The sequence below is a fragment of the Ambystoma mexicanum genome, chromosome 11 (genome assembly GCF_040938575.1).
Source record: "Ambystoma mexicanum isolate Mex_15411 chromosome 11, UKY_AmexF1_1, whole genome shotgun sequence".
In the NCBI taxonomy this organism is placed as follows: Eukaryota; Metazoa; Chordata; class Amphibia; order Caudata; family Ambystomatidae; genus Ambystoma; species Ambystoma mexicanum.
Window position 1 is genome coordinate 306812316 of NC_090934.1, and position 18536 is coordinate 306830851.

Below are 18536 nucleotides of genomic sequence, written 5' to 3' on the forward strand. Positions count from 1 at the left end.
TACTGTTTTAGAAAATATTCAGGAATTTACTTTTGTTTCCCTGTTAAAATTGGCTCATCCTCTTCTTATTACAAGGTCATTGTCTGAGAAATCTGAAAAAAATAGCTTGCGATAAAGACTAACCAGGTTACTCACCGTAATGACCACCTTACTCCTAGTCCATAGTCCCCTTTCCTCCATACTTTGCAAAATGTTTGTCCTTCTCTTTTTAAACGGGGTATGCACGTGGCCATAACCCCGCCCACCTTAGCTACGACCAGCCCATCGCCCATCAGTCCTTTTCTATTGCCAGGTCAGACAATTAAGCAAGAATAGAGGAAACTTACTAGAGGGGACGGCGGGCGTATGGAGGAAAGGGGACTAAAAACTAGGAGTAAGGTGGTCACTACGGTGAGTAACCTGGTTATACTCCCACGTCCCGTCCCCTTTACTCCATACTTATGGGCGATTCCCAAGCACTCCTAACGAACTACGGGTGGATGGAAACCCCCTACTGAAAAAGTTTCTTTAGCACAGCCTGGCCAAACTGAGCATCGGATCTGGAGCTCAGGTCCAAACAGTAGTCTTTACAAAAAGCCAATGGGGAGGCCCAAGTAGCCGCTTTCACGATAGTCTCCCAGGGGACATATTTCTGAAAGGCCCCCGTAGCTGCCTTTCCCTGCACCAGGTGTGCATGAATCCCTTTGGAAGGCTGGAGACCCTGAACAATGTAGCACTCCGAAATACAGGCAGCGATCCATCTGGAGGTAGTCGCTTTAGAGCCCTGTGGATTACCAAAAGTCACCAATAGTCGAAAAGAATCCTACATTCAGATGTTCTGTCCAGATAGAACTTAAGAGCTCTTCTAACATCCAAATAATGCAAAACCCTCTCCGCTTCTGAGGCTGGGTTTGGAAAGAAGACGGGCAGGGAGATTGACTGATTAAGGTAGAAATCAGAAACCACCTTCGGTAAGAAGAACTAGTTACTCTTACCTTGTAACGTTCTTTCGATGGGATGTTCCTCCGACGTATTCCTTATCTTAGATATAAATCCTTCAGCTTTGCTGGCCTCGGAAAATTTTTTTCGCCAGAGGGCGCTGCGCGTCGATGATCGCCGAGTCGATGACCCTCGACGGCCTCCGTGCCGACGTCGACGTCATCCTGCCTATAAAGGCCGCGCGCAGCGTCCGTTGCTCAGTTCCGTTTTGTAGTCCCCAGTAATGTTTTTGGATTAGACTAATCACCTTGAAGGAGCATAGGCTGCAAACCCACAGGAAGTCATACTGCGGGGATGGATGGGAGGGTCGATAAGGAATACGTCGGAGGAACATCCCATCGAAAGAACGTTACAAGGTAAGAGTAACTAGTTCTTCGAAGGGATTGTGTCCTCCGACGTATTCCTTATCTTAGATAGACTCCCATAGCAGTGGTATTGTGACTGGAGGCGGGAGTAATAAAAGTTATGTTACCCTTCCAGAATGGACAGAGTGTAACACAGCCTTGCCGAATCTAGTTTCTTGACTAGAGGAGGAATCCAGGCTATAGAATTTGGTAAATGTATGTGCGGACGACCATGTGGCAGCCGCACATATATCTCGAATTGGCACCCCTCTTTGAAGGGCTGAGGATGTTGCGATACCCCTGGTAGAATGAGCCCTTAGATTTTGAGGAGGCTCCTTTCCTGCCAATTTGTAGCACTCCAGAATGGCTAAAATAATCCATCTGGAGATGGTTTGTTTTGTTATTGGAAGGCCCAACTTATGTCCTGCATAACCTACAAAGAGTTGGTCTGCTTGTCTGATCTTAGCCAATCTGCTGATATAGAAGCTCAAGGCTCGCTTAGGGTCCAGCCTGTGCAGTCTCTCTTCCTCCTTCCCCGGATGAGGAGGAGGGTAGAAAGAAGGTAATATAATCTTCTGAGTGATGTGAAACTCCGAGACTACCTTCGGGAGGAAGTTAGGCTTCACCTGAAGAACAACTTTGTCCTTGTAAAAGATTGTATGTGGAGGTTTACACGATAAGGCTTGCAACTCGCTAACCCTTCTAGCAGATGTCAATGCTATTAGCAAAACAGTTTTGAGGGTGAGAAGCTTCAATGAACAAGAGTGTAGTGGTTCAAAAGGGGCACCCTTTAGGAAGTTTAAAATTAGGTTTAAATCCCATAAGGGAACTTGAAAAGGTTTCGGGGGATAAACATTAGTTAATCCTTTTAGGTATTGTATTACCAATGGAATTTTGAAGTATGAAGGCTCCTCTGCAGTGCGCTTAAAGATTGATAGCGCTGCGAGATAGCCCTTAATTGTGCCAACCTGTAGGCCTGAATTAGCCAGGTAAAGTAAGAATGACAACACCATAGGTGTACCACAAGAAAAGGGTTCAATATTCTTTTCTCTGCACCAGCTGCAAAATTTGTTCCAACGGCAGCGGTATAGAGTTTTAGTTGCCGGCCTTCTGGCCGAAAGCAACACCTCCATAACATCATCCGGAAGGTCCCAATCCTTGTACCTCAACCTTTCAGACACCAAGCGTGAAGGTTGAGGGTCTTGATGGCTGGATGGAGAACCTGACCTTCCTTCTGCGAGAGAAGATCCTCTCTGTATGGCAGTCGAATTGGAGGGCAGATGGACATGTCTAGAAGGTCCGGGTACCACGTTCTCCTGGCCCAATCCGGGGCAATTAGGATCATGGTCTTCCGAAACCTTCTCAACCTCCTGATCATTTGAGGAATGACAGGGACCGGAGGGAACGCGTACAGAAGTGGGAACTCCCAGTCCACTACGAACGCATCTCCTAGAGCTCCTCTCGGGGGAAATTCCCTTGAGCAAAATCTGTCGCACTTCCTGTTGATACTGGTGGCGAACAGATCCACTTGAGGGGTTCCCCAAAGGGCGAAGATCTCTTGAAGGACTTCCTGAGCTATCTCCCACTCGTGAGAGACTGTGCTCTGCCTGCTCAGAGCGTCCGCTGTCAAGTTCTTCTCTCCGGCTAGGTGAATTGCCGATAGAGAGATTCCTTCCTGAATTGCCCAAAACCAGAGCTGCATCGCCTCTCTGCACAGTGGTAGTGAGCCTACGCCTCCTCTTTTGATGAGGTAGTGCATGGCCACTGTATTGTCCGTCATTATTAGGACGTTTCTTCCCCGTACAGACGGCAGAAAAGCCTTCAGCGCTAGTCTGATGGCTCTCAGCTCCAACAGGTTGATATGTAGTCTGGACTCCGATGGAGACCAACGACCGCTGATGGTCAAGTCGTTGGCGTGAGCTCCCCACCCCGTGAGTGAGGCATCCGTGACTACTGTTATCTCCGGCCATGGTTGCCAAAACATTTCTCCTTTCAGGATGTTCTCCCGACAGGCCCACCACTGAAGGTCTCGGGCTACTTTGACCGGGATCCGAAGGAGATCTGTCATCCTTCCTGAGAACTGTGACCACTGAGTTCTCAGTGCCCACTGGAGGGATCTCATTCTCAGGCGAGCCTCCGGCACGAGGAATATGCAGGATGCCATGAGGCCTAGCAACCTCAGAAAGTCGTAGGCTGGGAGATATTGGGCATTCTGAAATCTGATGACCATCTGCAGAATATCTCGAGCCCTCACCTCTGGTGGCAAGGCTTTTCCCAGGGAAGTGTCCAGGACTGCTCCAATGAATTGGAGTCTCTGTGATGGTATCATCTGTGACTTCTTTAAATTGAGGGAGAAGCCCAGCTTGTGAAGGAAGTGGCAAACATAATCCAGTTGTCTCTGAGCCTGTTCCGAAGATACAGCTCTGATCAACCAATCGTCTAGGTAAGGGTAGACATGAATCCCTTCCCTCCTTAGACTTGCAGCCACAACCGACATTAGCTTGGTAAAGACCCTCGGGGCGGAGGTTAGCCCAAATGGCAGAACTCGAAATTGATAATGAGAGCTGCCAATTGCGAACCTCAGGTATCTCCTGTGCCTGGGATGGATCGGCACATGGAAATAAGCGTCCTGGAGGTCTAGAGATACCAACCAGTCCTGAAGCTGGAGGGCCTGAAGGATCTGAGAGAGAGTCACCATCTTGAACTTGTCCTTTCGGAGGAATTTGTTCAATTCCCGTAAGTCTAAGATGGGTCTCAGTCCTCCGTCCTTCTTCGGTATTATGAAGTAGGGGGAGTACCAACCCTTGTTCCTTTCCGCTACAGGTACCAGTTCTATGGCACCTTTCTCTAGCAGGTCTAAAACCTCCTGCAAGAGGAGCGGATCTGGAAGCTTCAAAGGGTTGTTCCCCGGTGGATGACTCTGAGGGATATGTAGGAAGGGCAGGCAGTAACCTTGGGCCACTGTCTCCAGAGCCCAAGCATCTGACGTAATAGCCTGCCATTCCGTCAGATGGTGAGTTAACCTGCCCCCTACTGGTGTTCTGTGAGGGGAGACCTCAGAGTGGTTTTGAAGCGGCTGATGCAGTTGCCGAAGGTAAAGTGGCTCCTGCTCCTGCGGGTGCGGCTTTCTTTCCCCTACCCCGTCCACCACGGGTAAATCTTCCTTGGCCTCTTTGAGCCGGTCGTCCCCTGCCCCTTCCATATGAGGAATAGTAACGAAAGGACCGTCCTCTCCACGATGATCCCGAAGGACGAAAGGTATTCTGACGGATAGCAGCTCCCAATGACTTGGCTGCTGCCTTGGACGTTTGCAGTTTCTCCAAACTGTCATCCGCCTTCTTTCCAAAGAGGGTAGAACCGTCAAAGGGCATATTCAAAAGCCTGGTCTGCACGTCAGAGGCAAAACCAGACTTCCTCAACCACGCATGCCTGCGGATTGTGGTACTTGCCGCCATGGCCCTGCTGATACTGTCAGCAGAATCTAGGCCAGTTTGTAGGGTCTCGCACATCGCATCTTTACCATCCCTGATGATGTTTAAAAATGCGTCCCTTTCCTCTCCTTCTTGGAGGCAGTCAGCCGCTGATGAAGCGCACTCCCAAAGGGTGTGGCTGAACCTAGCGAGCGTACAGGTCGCGTTAATAGACTTTAACGCCATGCTACAGGCAGAAAAAACCTTCTTAGCCATGGCATCATACTTTTTGTCATCCCTATCCTGCGGAGCAGTGGGGTATGCAGATGTGCTGCCTGATGAGGTTGCAGCCTGTACAACCAAGCTCTCAGGAGTAGGGTGTTTTGACAAATATTCAGGGTCAGAACTAGCCACCCTGTATTTTGTTGACAGTTTTTTATTTACTGCCGGGATAATTTCTGGCGTTTCCCAGTTTGTCAAAATCCTTCTCTGTAGAGCAGAGTGAAATGGAACCACAGGATCCTCCTGTGGGCCCTTGTCCAGTATGTCAGTGAGGTCATCCTGCTGAAAGGCAGGAGAAGGTGCAGACCAACCCATAAATTCTATGATTCTAGACATCAGAGCTCTATATGGAGTCTCCGCATGTTCTCCTGGGTCTGGTTTGATAAATTCTGCTTCAGGAGAAGTGTCCAAGCCACTAGCTTCCTGAAGTGCATCCTGAAGATTTTTTAATCTTCCTTCCTCAGAGGCGAAAGTCTCTGGCTCTGGTGATGTGGTCCTCTGTAAATCAATATCTTGGTCTGAATCCTCCCTTTCCTCAAAAATCAAGGTTAAAGGGGGATACATTGGTTTTTGGAATGGTATAAACCCCATTTCCAATGCAGAAGGAGCCATCATCACAGGCCTTGAAAACGTCGATGTCGTCGACACCGACGTGAAAGTACTCGAAGGCGCCGTGAAAAGCGTCGAGAAATGTGTACTAGGCCTCGAAGAACTCGAAAGGATCGGAGTCCTGCTCGAGAACGACGTCGACGTTCTCGGCGTCGAGTCGGAGGTCTTTTGTCTAACCGTTGGCTGTGGAGTAGCCGTGGTTCTTTCCTTCACCGGCGTCGATATCGGCGTCGACGTCGGCGTCGACTCGATCGACTGATGCGCCGATGGATCCTTCGACAACGGCGTCGATGGCGCCGACCTCTGTTTCGAAGGAGTTTTCGACGATGGCGTCGATGATGCTTTATCTCCCGATGGCTCGAGGCGCTTTCGGGTTGACTTTTCCGCCGGGTACTGCGACTCGCGGCGTTTAGATTTTTTGGGTTTTTTACCCGGGGTATCACCCTCAGCTGTCTTCGAGGGGGACGAGGCCGCTTTCTCGAAGACGCTTAGCATCTTTTTCCTGAATTCCTCCCACTCAGCTTGCGAGCTGCGTTTTGTGGGGCAATGAACTCTCTCAGGAGAACTCGACGAAGATGACGAAGGGGATCTCCTACGTCTCTTCTTCGAGTGTCTCGATGTCGACGAGTGGTGGGAGCCACTTCGTGATCTAGATCGAGAGTGTTTTTTATGGTGAGGAGACGAACGTCTCGACTCTACCGAAGAAGCTTTCGAGGAAGTTAAAGTTGACCTACCTCTCTCGAGCTTCCCCCTACGCTCCTTCAAGGCTTTCGCCGTCATGGAAAGGCATTCCTCACACTCCGAACTCTGGTGCGTGATTCCCAGACACCACAAACAGACCCTGTGAGGGTCCGTCAACGACATTTTCTTCCCGCAGTCTCGGCACTTTTTGAAACCGGACCGAGGGGTCGTCGGGTCGGAGGAGGATGCCATCGATATCGAGGTAAATAGTAGTTATTATATACGTTATCTTGACGAGAACTGAGCAACGGTGTTCCGAGGCACAACGAAGCGCGGAAAAACGGAACTGAGCAACGGACGCTGCGCGCGGCCTTTATAGGCAGGATGACGTCGACGTCGGCACGGAGGCCGTCGAGGGTCATCGACTCGGCGATCATCGACGCGCAGCGCCCTCTGGCGAAAAAAATTTTCCGAGGCCAGCAAAGCTGAAGGATTTATATCTAAGATAAGGAATACGTCGGAGGACACAATCCCTTCGAAAGCAGGATTCGTCCTTAGGACTACCTCATCTTTGTGGAAAATCAAAAAGGGATGCTCCACAGACAGCTTCGAGCTCACTCACCCGCCTTGCTGAAGTAACAGCGAACAAAAAAAAAAAAAGACCTTTGAAAGGTGCTTAAGATCTACCGTGGCCATTGGTTCAAACAGTTTATGGCACAACGCCATGAGGACCACATTAAGATCCCACGTTGGGTGCAGCTTGCGAACCGCAAGGTAGAGACGCCTTATACCCGCAAAGTGTCTCTTAATCACTGGATTTGACAACGAATAAGAGCACTGGTCCGTGGATAGATAGGCGGCAACAGCCGAACGGTAAGTTCTGCATGACAGAACATGAATGCCCGACTCTGCTAGGTGAGAAACGAAGGGAAGCACAGTGTCAATCGTAGCCACCCTGGGATCCAGCTGTTTGACTAAACACCAGTGACAGAATCAAAGCCATTTGCTTCTGTCCTGAGACCTTGTCGAGGGCTGCCTGGATAATGCGCATGTTGTCAGCTGACAGATTGAGATGCTCTAAAGATCTGAACTCAGGCACCATGTTGCCAAGCTGAACGATTGTGGGGAGGGGTGCCAGAGCTGCTGATCCCTCTGGTGAAGCAGATCGGGAATCAACGGAAGCTCTGAAAACCAGAACCTGGCCGGCAACCACAGAGCTATGAGCAGAAAATAACAGTTCACAGTGTTCCTCAGCTTGCAAATCGTCCAATGAATCAGAGGCGGTAAAGCATAGGCCCTCATGTTGTGCCAAGGGATCTCGAGCGCATCCCCACCAGAGAGGAGGCTCCCAGCCCATTTCTGGAGGCATACAAATTAAGTTTGTTTGCAGATGTTGCGAAGGGGTCCACATCCGGAGTGCCCCAAAACAGGAATACCTGTGAGAGGATCTCCGCCTTCAATTCCCACTCATAGCTGACCATTGTCCGCCAACTGAAGGCATTCGCCGTGACATTCAACTGGCCCGTGATGTGTACTGCCACCAGCCAGACGCCATGCTGAATCGCCCATTCCCAAATCTAAATGGCCAGATCCACAAGAGGAGGGGACTTGGTGCACCCCTGCTTGTTGATGTAAAACATTGACACCACATTCTCCTTGCAGACACAAACCACTTTGTTGGCAATGACCGGCCTGAACCCCTTGAGCTCCAGGAAAATCGCTAGAAGCTCCAGGTGGTTTATGTGAAGGAATTTGTCTTGGGGCAACCAGAGGTCAGAGACCTGAAGAAGATCCAACGTCGCACCCCACCCAGAAGTGAGGAGTCGCCGTGATCGTCACCATCGGAGCGGGGTCTTGAAAACCCACGCCCATCGACCGGTTTCTGAGAGACGACCACCACGCCAGGTCCACTCATGAAAGCCGGAATAAATATCATCTTGGAGTACGGATCCACAGCCTGACGCCATGAATTTCGAAGAACCATTTGCGTTCGCCTCATCTTGAGCTGAGCAAGAGGAAGAGCCAAGACGCAGGAGTCCATGAGACCCAGAAGCCTCTGGAACCACCAGGCTGACGTGCTCTTCGACTGCCCAAACATCTGACACGTGGCCAACAGATCCGCCATTCTGTCCCCGGTCAGGTATACTCTGCAGTCGATCATGTTCCAACGAAAATCCAGGCAAGTCAAGTACTGAGAGACCGGCATGGAAGATTTCCGCCAGTTCACAGACAGCCCAAGGTGGAACAGGAGCTGGAGGAGAGACTGAAGATTGTTGGAGGCTTTCAGCAGGCAAGCACTGAGCAACAGCCAATCGTCCAAATACGGATACACATGGATCCCCTGAAGCCAAAGATAAGCTGCGATAACAGACATCTTCGTAAAGACACGCGGTGCCGGGCTGAGGCCAAAAGAAAGCACTTGAAACTGGAAGTGCTCCTCCTCCACAGAAAACCGTAGGCATGTCCGGTGTTGATTCCAGATCAGGATATGCATATACGCGTACTGAAGGTCCACCATGCTGAGCCAATCGCCCTTCTGTAAAGAGGACTTTATCTGACCAGGCGTGATCATCTTGAATTTCTCTTGGGGTAGAAAAGATTGAACTGGGAAAGGACTGGGATGGTGCGCAGGCCAGCCTGGTTGTATTTGGGCACCATAAACAGCCAGGAGTAAAAGCCGTCCCCTCGCTCCCCAAGGGGAACAGGTTCCACTGCTGAGATCCAGTAACTTCTGAATCTCGGCTCTGAGGGAGGGCGACCCAGACTGCTGGAAGAGAGGATTGATTGGTGGGGCAAGGGGAAGCCCGCCCGAGCGACTGACAAGACCCACCGGTCCTCAGTGATGGTCTGCCATGCCTCCTAATGATACGCAATGCGTCACCCCACCGGGGCCTCGTGCGAGCGCAGAAAACCCTCATTTAGTTTGTTTCTCGGCAGCGGTGCCACCTGAACCTGAGGAGGAGGCTGAGGAGCGGGAGAAAAACAGACTCCGTTGCTGCCTTTGGCAGGAATTTCCTGAAGGGGTGTCAACCCTGCAGGATTTTCGATCTAGAAAACCCCTGAAAACAGAGGAGGGTCGAGGCTGCGACAACGATCTCTGTCCTAAAAGGTGGTTTTACCAGGACAGACAAGGACTTGGCGGTCTGAGTGTTGTCCTTCGTTTTGGTCAGACTTTACAGGCCTGGGCCGGTACGCTCCGAAGGAGACAAGGTAAACACCCCCGAAAGCACGCCCTCCTGCAGAGCAGGTGCCTCTAGTACTGGAACATCCAACAGACATTTCCAACACCCGGTCGTGAAAGGCTCCGAGAGAGCAGGGCTGGTCTTCGCTGTCCTGATCGCCCTGTGCGTCGTCCGACAGATCTAGATCAGGCTGATTTGCATCGGGCACCACAATGGCCTTGTCCACTGGAGACAACGGAGGCAGAGGTGGCAAAGGCGGCATCAGCTGAAGGAACAAGTTACTTACCTGTAACTGTTCTCCAGCATGGGTCTGGCATGGATTCACATGCTCTGAATATTCCCCGTCGTCAGGCTGGGAATCCTTGGTAAAGAGAAAATCAGTATCAGTTTCGTTTCTGATCTGTCTTAGTAGTAACCAATCACTGATCTCTGGGTCATACTGCCCCCAGCCAATGACTGCCCTCTCCCAAGCCCCCGCCTCTGGCAGCCATCCTCAGATTTGGTAGCACGCCAAGCGGCAGTATGACCAAGTGAAGAGCCTCAGAGGGGTAGGTGGGAGGGCTCGCATGTGAATCCATGCCAGACCCATGCTGGAGAACAACAGTTACAGGTAAGTAACTTGTTCCTTCTCCAGCATGGGGTCTGGCATGGATTCACATGCTCATGAATAAAAGAATACATAGCAGTATACACATGCACAACCACGGGAGGTGGCAACAGGCTCAACATTAAGCAATACAACAACTCAACATTAAGCATCTCTTACCTCCTCACCAGGCACAACTTAAGCAAACAGGTTGCGCAGCACTGCTTGGCCGAACCTGGATTCCTGCCTGGAGTCCCGATCGACGCAGTAGAATCTTGTGAAGGTGTGCGTCGACCTCCACGTAGCAGACCTGCAGATGTCCAGCAGGGGCACACCAGACAGGAACACCGTGGTAGCAACGATCGCTCTGGTTGAATGGGCTCTTGGACGGCTGGGCAGCGGTCGGTTTGCCAACCGGTGACAATGCATGATGCAGCCGGAGAGCCATCTGGAAATGGAAGGCTTCGAGAGAGCCTTCCCTGGATTCACAGACCCAAAGTTCACAAACAGTTGTGACGTCTTCCGAAAACTCTTTGTGCGGTCCACGTAGAACTTCAGCGCTCTAGCTACATCCAGCGAGTGCAAAGTCCTCTCGGCCGGCGTCAAAGGCGACGGGAAGAAAACTGGTAACACCAAGGGCTCGTTGAGGTGGACGTCCGACGGCACCTTGGGCATGAAGGAGGGGTGCATCCTCAGCACTACCCTCGTGTCATGAAAAGTCAAGTATGGAGGCTTGCAAGATAGGGCCTGAATCTCTCCCACTCGTCGTGCAGAGGCGATGGCCACGAGGAACGCTGTCTTCCATGACAGGAACTTCAAAGGCGCCGAATGCATAGGCTCGAATGGGGCTCCCATGAGCCTGGTCAGCACCACATTACGCTCCCACGCCGGGGCAGGGGCCTTCACCGGCGGGAATGATCGGAATAGTCCCTTCATGAATTCCTTTACCAGGCGATGAGACCACAAGGACGCCTGTCCCGTAGTCCTGGTGTATCGGGAGATGGCAGCCAGATGTCATTTTATGGAGGCGTGAGCCAGTCCAGCAGCTTTGGCCAGCGACAGTAGGTACGGCAGCACTTGAGGGGCCGTAATCTGCAGAGGGTTAATCTTCTGTGCACGGCACCAGACAGAGAACCTCTTCCACTTATGACCTTAACACTTGAGAGTCGAGGACGCCCTGGCCTTTGCAAGAACCTCTCTGCAATCAGGCGGGATATCGTTCCCTCCAAACTCTAGTGCTGCAGGAGCCAGGCCTGCAAGTTCAGCGACTGTGGGTCGTGATGGAGAATGGCGCCTCCTTCTCTGGAGAGACGATCCCCCGTCCGCTGGCAGCTTGACTGGTGGGGACGTTGACAAATCCAGAAAGTCCGGGAACCAGATCTGCCTCGGCCACGCCGGTGCAACGAGGATCATCCTGCACCTGGACTTCTTGAGCTGGTTGATGAGGCGGAGCAGCAACGGCAACGCGTATAGAAACAGGCCGTCCCAAGGGAACGAGAAAGCATCGCCCATGCTCCTCGGCTGTGGGAACCTGCTGGCGAACCTCTGGCACTTGGAGTTCGTCGCTGTCGCGAACAGGTCAATCTGGGGCTTGCCCCATCGTTGCAAGAGTCGATCCACTTGGTCCTGGCGCAGTTCCCACTCGTGGCATGAGCTTAGCTCCCTGCTGAGTGAGTCCACGATGGTGTTTTTTATTCCTGCCAGGTGGAAGGGAACCAGAAATATCCCCTGGGCGACGGCCCAGTGCCACAGATCCTGAGCCTCCTTGGATAGGGCTGGGGATCTGGTGCCTCCTTGCTTCCGTATATAGAACATTGTGGTGGTGTTGTCGGTGAAGATCCTCACCACTTTGCCCTTGAGGGACGGAAGGAACGACTTGAGAGCTCAGAACACTGCTCAGAGCTCCAGAATGCTGATGTGGAGAGACCTCTCCTCCGGGAGCCAAAGGCCTCTTGTGTGGAGGTCTCCGGTGTGGGCCCCCCCAACCCTCCAGAGAGGCGTCCGTTGTCACCGTCTCCTGAAACGCTGGGATTTGAAATTCCGTGCCCGTCGTGAGGTGAGCACGGATGCCCCCCCATAAGATCGCCCGACAGAACTCCTCGTCGAGAGGGATCCTGTCCTCGAACAGCCCCTCGCTTGGAGCCAGCAGGCGTCGAGAAACTCCTGTAGTGGACGCATCCGAAGTCTGCAAAGGGGTACAAGGTAGATGCATGAGCACATCATCCTAAGGAGGGACTTGATGGACCTCTCCCTGGCCACGTCCGTGGCTAGCAGGCGCCGCACCTTGCCCAGGATGGTCTTGGTCCTCTCCTCTGAAGGGGAGACCAATTGCCCCACTGTATCAAGCTTCGCTCCCAGAAACAGTGCTGTGATGGAATCAGGTGGGATTTGGGGTAGTTGATGGCGAACCCCAGCTCCGTGAGCAACCGCATGGTCCCCGCCGTGTGTTCGACGGCGAGTTCTTGTCCTTGCCCGGATTAGCCAATCGTCCAGGTAGGGGTAAACGTGGATCCCCTGCCGACGCAGCCGAGCCGCCACTGGTGCCAGGCACTTGGTGAATACCCTGGGTGCCGACTTTAATCCGAATGGCAGGGCTCTGAATTGGTAGTGGCGTCCCTGAACCACGAACCTGAGAAACTTCCTGTGTCCTTTTAGAATGGGGATGTGGAAGTAAGCATCCTTCATGTCCAATGACGATAGGAAGTCACCTTCCTCCAGCTGTCCCAGCACGTGCTGGAGGGTGACCATCCTGAGTTTCTGCGCAGGTCCAGGATGGGGCGCCAACCGCCTGTCTTCTTTTTGACGAGGAAGTACCTGGAGTACACTCCGGAACCCCGGAGCCTCCTGGGGACGAGCTCGATGGCATCTTTCTTGAGCATCGCCCTTACCTCCAACAGCAGCTGAGGGACGTGATTCTCCTTCCTGGCCAAGGGAGGATGCGAGGGCACTTCTTTTGGAATTCCAGCCAGTGCCCGTTGGCCAGGGTGTCCAAACCCAACGGTCGGTGGAGATGGACTCCCACACGCTGACGAACTTCGTAAGCCGGCCTCCCACCAGGGTGCTTCGGTGGGGGCCCGACAACACAGCCGGGTCAGTCTTGCTTGGAGGCGGCCTTGCCTCCTTGGCGACGACGGCGGGATCCCCCTTGCTGGCCACGACCTCTGTAGGCCTCCTGGGAAGAGGAGCGGGCTGCCTGGCAGTACGTGGAGGAGCCACCGCTGGATCCTTTGGAGGCACCCTGTCTGCCTCCGGAGCTCCGAAAGGGCGGACGCTGTTGAAGCACCCCTAGGGCCCGGGCCATCTCCGAGTCGGTCTTGATGGCCTGTAGAGACTCGTCCACCGCCTTAGCAAAAAGGTTGTTGCCGTCGAACGGCATGTCCAACACTCTGGTCTGGACATCCTGGCGAAAGTCTGTCGCCTTGAGCCATCCTCGTCGTCGGAGGCAAACTCCGTTGCCCAGTTGGCGAAATCCGGTATCGCCAATGTCCGTTGCCACCGTTATGGCATGATCCGACACCACCTCGCCTTCCTGCAGAATTTCTAGAGCATCCACCCTCTTGTCGTCAGGCAGGAAGTCTAGCAGGGGAGCTATCTTGAACCAGAGCTCCCTGTCGTAGCGGGCCACGATCGCTAAGGCATTGGCTACATTATTCGTCGTTGCCGCCGACGAGATGACTCGTCCCATGGAGTCCAACTTTTTGCCCTTGCTGTCCGGCGGGGAAGTGGAAGTTGAAGCCGCTGCACCTGCCGCTTTCTTCTTAGCCGCTGCCGAGACGACAGAGTCCGGCGTAGGGTGGGCCCTGAGGCACAAGGAGGCGGCATCGGGGACTCGGTGCTTCTTCTCGTACCTGTCCCTCTTGGCGGGCGTCGTGGAAGGGTTCTTGAGGACGGCAAGCCCCTCGTCCCAGATGTCGTCGAGCAAAGGCACCGCGAGGACAGTCTTCCTCTTGGCCTCTCGTCGCTGGTAAAGAAAACCCTCCTTTTTTTGTTCATCAGGGCAGAGCTCGAAGAGCTCGGATGCCCTGGTTATCATGGCGTGGAAGGAGCCAATTTCGTCGACCGGAGCAGCCCGCGAGGAGGGGAATGGGGGGGTGATGATGGGATGACCGCTGTGTCATCGTCCGTTCCAGTCGCTGTATCCGTTGCCGTATCCTCTAGGGTCCGGCGAGGGGGATGAGGAGTCCACAGGCCTTGCTGGCACGGAGGGCGGGGAGGGGTGGACTCTCCTCTGCTTGTTCGGAGGGTTTCCCGACGGGCCTGGTTCTGGATCCTCCGTCGGGGTCCGTGGTAATCTCGTCCTTATCTCGGTACATAAGGATTGGATCACCAACAAAATGGCCGCCGAGCTATCCGGGGGCTCGGGTAATGGCTGCGACGGATGGGATGGCCGCTCCACTGGACCCTCTTCGTCGCCATCTTCGATCACGTCAGCGGGGACCGCCCCCTGGGATTGAACCTTCTCAAACCTCTCGTTGAAGCCTATGAAACTCTCGTTGAGGCCCTTCTCGGTTTCCACCAGCTCCTCCTCCGAGGCTGATTCCGAGTCTGTAATGGCCACCGCCCCCCCCTTACTTTTTCCGCCGGGGACTTCACGGGGGTCTTAACGATCGGCTGGAAAGAGGATTCCCTCCACGGTGGCAGAGATACTCTGGGCCAAGGGGCCGTTTCCACTGGCATAGTCTCAGCCGGCTTCGCCAGGGTCGCAGCGACCACTTCGATAGAGGCCTTTGCCGGCTGGATCAAAGCCCTCACCACCTTAGGTGCATCCAGGGCCTTCGTCTTGGGGGGAGGGTCAGCGCCTTGCTCCCCCTTCGAGATCAACCAGGGCCGCTCCAGCAGCTTACCCGGGTTCTCAGACTTCCTCTTGCCAGAACCAGAGCGCTGGCTCGTGGTTGAACGTGCCGGGAAAGTCGCGCCCTGCCTGGCAGCCGAAGAGCCCGACCTTTCAGCACTCCTGGTGCCCGCGGACTCGCGGTGCTTGGCCTTCTGTTGGGCCCCCGTTCCCGGGGCGCCCTCACAGGACTTAGAAGCCTGCTCAGACTTTTTCCTTCGCCTTCTCACCTGCTGTGCCCTTCTCCAGCCAGGCGGCGAGGCGGGAATGACGATCTTGTTTGGTCTGTTCCGAAAGTTTCTTGCAGAATGCACAGTCCTTCTCCACGTGCGTCTTGTCCTCATGAAGGCAGTAGAGACATCGCAAATGCTCGTCCTCCTTGAAAACGTTTTGTAATCCGCATCCAGGGCAGCACCTGAAAAGCATGGATCCGGGTGTCAAGCTTCCCTTGTCCTGGGCCATGTCCGTTGAGGTAGGCTGCAGATCTTCCGGAATCCTCCAAGAAACGTAAACTCGACGAAAACCTCACCCTTGAGGGGCGTAGAAGAATTCCGATAACGGGGACCCGTTTCTGAAGTAGAAACGGTGGAGCTTGAGGCTCGATTAAACCGAAAAAAATGAGAAAATCTCCCGAAAAAGCAAGAAAACGCAGCAAAAACTCGAGAGCTAAAGCACGAGGACTCCCAACAGTTGAGCGTGCGGTAAAAATCTGAGGATGGCTGCCAGAGGCGGGGCTTAGGGAGAGGGCAGTCATTGGCTGGGGGCAGTATGACCCAGAGATCAGTGATTGGTTACTAAGAAAGACAAATCAGAAACGAAACCGATACTGATTTTTTCTTTACCGAGGATTCCCAGCCTGACGACGGGGAATATTCATGAGCATGTGATTCCATGCCAGACCCCATGCTGGAGAACTCTGTAGCCCTTTGTCTTCCAGCCTGAGTGCGAGATTCCATTTCAAACTGGAAGGCAGGTTGCCCTGAAAGAATTGCCAACCCCTCACGTTTCGATGTTGAAAGGCTGTTTGATTGGCTGGGTTCCTGCATGAAAGTCTGAACCTGGAAGCAGAGTAGTAGTAGAACACTGGAAACCAAACCGATGAGGATGCTGAAGGAAAATCAGCTGAGGCAACTTCCAGCTACCAGATAGCCTGCTGTGTAACCAGAGCCTCCTTTAGCCCTTCCTTCTAATCTACCTGGGGACTCCGAAAACGATGACCTCGACCCAGAGCCTGGTGAGACCGACTAGAATCATGGAGACCTGCATTTTAAGCCATCCCATGCCGTGCTGCGACCTTGCGGGGCTGCAATACCCCAATAGCATGGGACCTCGAGCCATTGTGTGGCGCACAGTCTTCAGAATCCTGCAGAAACTTCATGTGCATCCTGCTGGATCTCCAGAGGCATGATTCCAGTCCACAGAGTCCCCTCACCAGTGCTGCACCTTGTAAACGATAACCCGACCAGCGATATTCTGTCTTCTGTGCTCCTGAAAAAGGCGCCAAATACAAAACCACATCCAGCCGTGAGGAAAAAAACTTGCCTAGAGCCTTCCCCGTGATCCTTGCTGCAAAAGTCCTTCCAGTGTACCATCTACTGTCTGCTTACAGAAGGAATTCAACTACCAGGTTTTTGGCTGCAGATCCTGTAGTCCTGCAGCTGCAAAATAATCTTCTGTGCGGAGGTACTGTGCTGGCTTGGGTACTTGCCTTAAGTCTCATGTGATTCTGTATAGTTTTGGGGTGTTTTCTGTGATTGGGAGGCCACTCATCCAGTTCACCCAGGACCCTGCTGGAATCCTCCGAGGGTGTCTTTTGTGAAGCCCCTGGACCTTCAACTAACTTCAAAGTAAAATACTCATCTGTTTGAACAGTTTTCCTTAGGAACTCTCACTTTTGCTACTTAAGAACCTATCCCGACACTGCCTGTTGAACAGAAGACCCTAGTTGCTGTTAGCCTGTCCAGAATAAGTCTGCATTAGGTTTTACCTACCTAGCATAACCTTGAATCATACATAAAGTTTAACACTGGGTTTTGCTTTCGTGGTTTGTTTTAGACAGACACAAAAAAGAGTCTTCGGTTTATACCCGCCTCTAAGTGCTTATAGCTCCTGCAAAACGTGTATAAGTTTTACTTAGCTTGAGTAAAACTGTTATCCTAAATAAGTTTGTTATTGCTTCCCTTAGTCTGAACTGAAAAGCAACTCTAATTGAATATTACACCACAAGGCCAAATCCCCTAGAATCAGAAAAGTATGTCCAGTTGATCTTACAATGTGATTTCCTGCAGAACGTCACGGTACACCTGATGGGGTTTACTACCCTGGTATTACTGAAAGCAATCAAAAAGTAACTAACTACTGGTTTTGACTTCCCTAGAACTCTAACAGGTGTTCCAAATAAGGTTATATGCTTTGGACTGTGCATATAATTTGATAGTACTCATTTCCCCCCAAGAGTTATCTGGGCCTACTTGCATTTAAATAAACCATTTATTTCTACAATACAGTGTTTGTGTTTCTTTGGACCATTTGTATTACAATTTAATTTGTACTGATTAGCCCTCTTTCCCTCCTAACATAAGCTGTTCTGGCTGTTCTGTCTACGCTACCCTGAACTCAGGTGGTACAGCCTTACACTAAGAGTGGAGTCGTGTACTGCCTCAGTTGTATGGTTTTACTAAGCCCTTATCTGGACTTCAGAAAAACTGTCCTAACAATGTATTAGTCACAGGGTTTGCGTGTCCCCCCCTCCCCCGCCCATCTAGTGGTTTGATACAGAGACTACAGCCTTTTCTCAAAGTTGAACATGTGAGCAGCTTAACTACTAGGTTGACCTCCCATGGTGCACCTGAGAGAGGCTAGTTTAATAGGCTGAAAAAATGAAGGATTCCACATAAGTTTAATATCAATACAAGATACTACATACAAAACAATTCCCCCATCATCAACAAATGTACTGTATTTGACTTGGTCAATTAGTACATATTTCCAACAAAGGAAACTCTGCAGAATATGAATTTAATTTGGCTTGTGTATATTTGGATCATAAAAAAAACAAGTTTCTCAGTAAAAGAATAAGCAGGGTTCACAATTGAGGGGAGCTGGGAGCTATTTAGCTCCTGCTTCTAGCATAGTAGATCCTGGTTAGCATGAAACCAACAGCTACAGGAGCTACATTTGGCTCCCAAAGCCAACTGGTGCATTCCAAACAGGTAAATGTGACATTAACTTTGAGTATTTGATAATTTTAATAAAGAAGAATTACAACACATCTAATATACATTAAAACACAATTGTTCATACAAAAAGTTAAAGGAGCATCTCTGGTATCTGACACGCAGGAGCTGGTTTTAGCTCCCGATCACAATCTCAATTTCGAACCCTGATAAGGCATGGTGCAATAATTTAAACCTTCACCCAAATCAAGCTTTAAGGATCATGTAGGATAGACCAAGTCAATATTGCTTTTGCTAAGCACCATGTACAGTTTTAGTCATGTAACTGTACAATTCTTTGGGACCATCATACAGTAATGGAAATTAACAAACATGTCAAGCAGCACCAGTGACTTTTCTGGCTTTTCATTCCACCCCTCAAACAAGGTTTATGCTTAGGTTTAGCTTGACAGCAACA

The 18536-nt window shown here is 51.7% G+C and overlaps 1 protein-coding gene across 16 annotated transcripts in view; it reads right to left on the reverse strand.

Annotated features, from left to right (window-relative positions):
* Positions 1-18536, reverse strand: part of PUM1 (pumilio RNA binding family member 1) — a 1312543-nt gene that overhangs the window by 571374 nt on the left and 722633 nt on the right. The gene's annotated exons all lie outside the window — the stretch shown is intronic.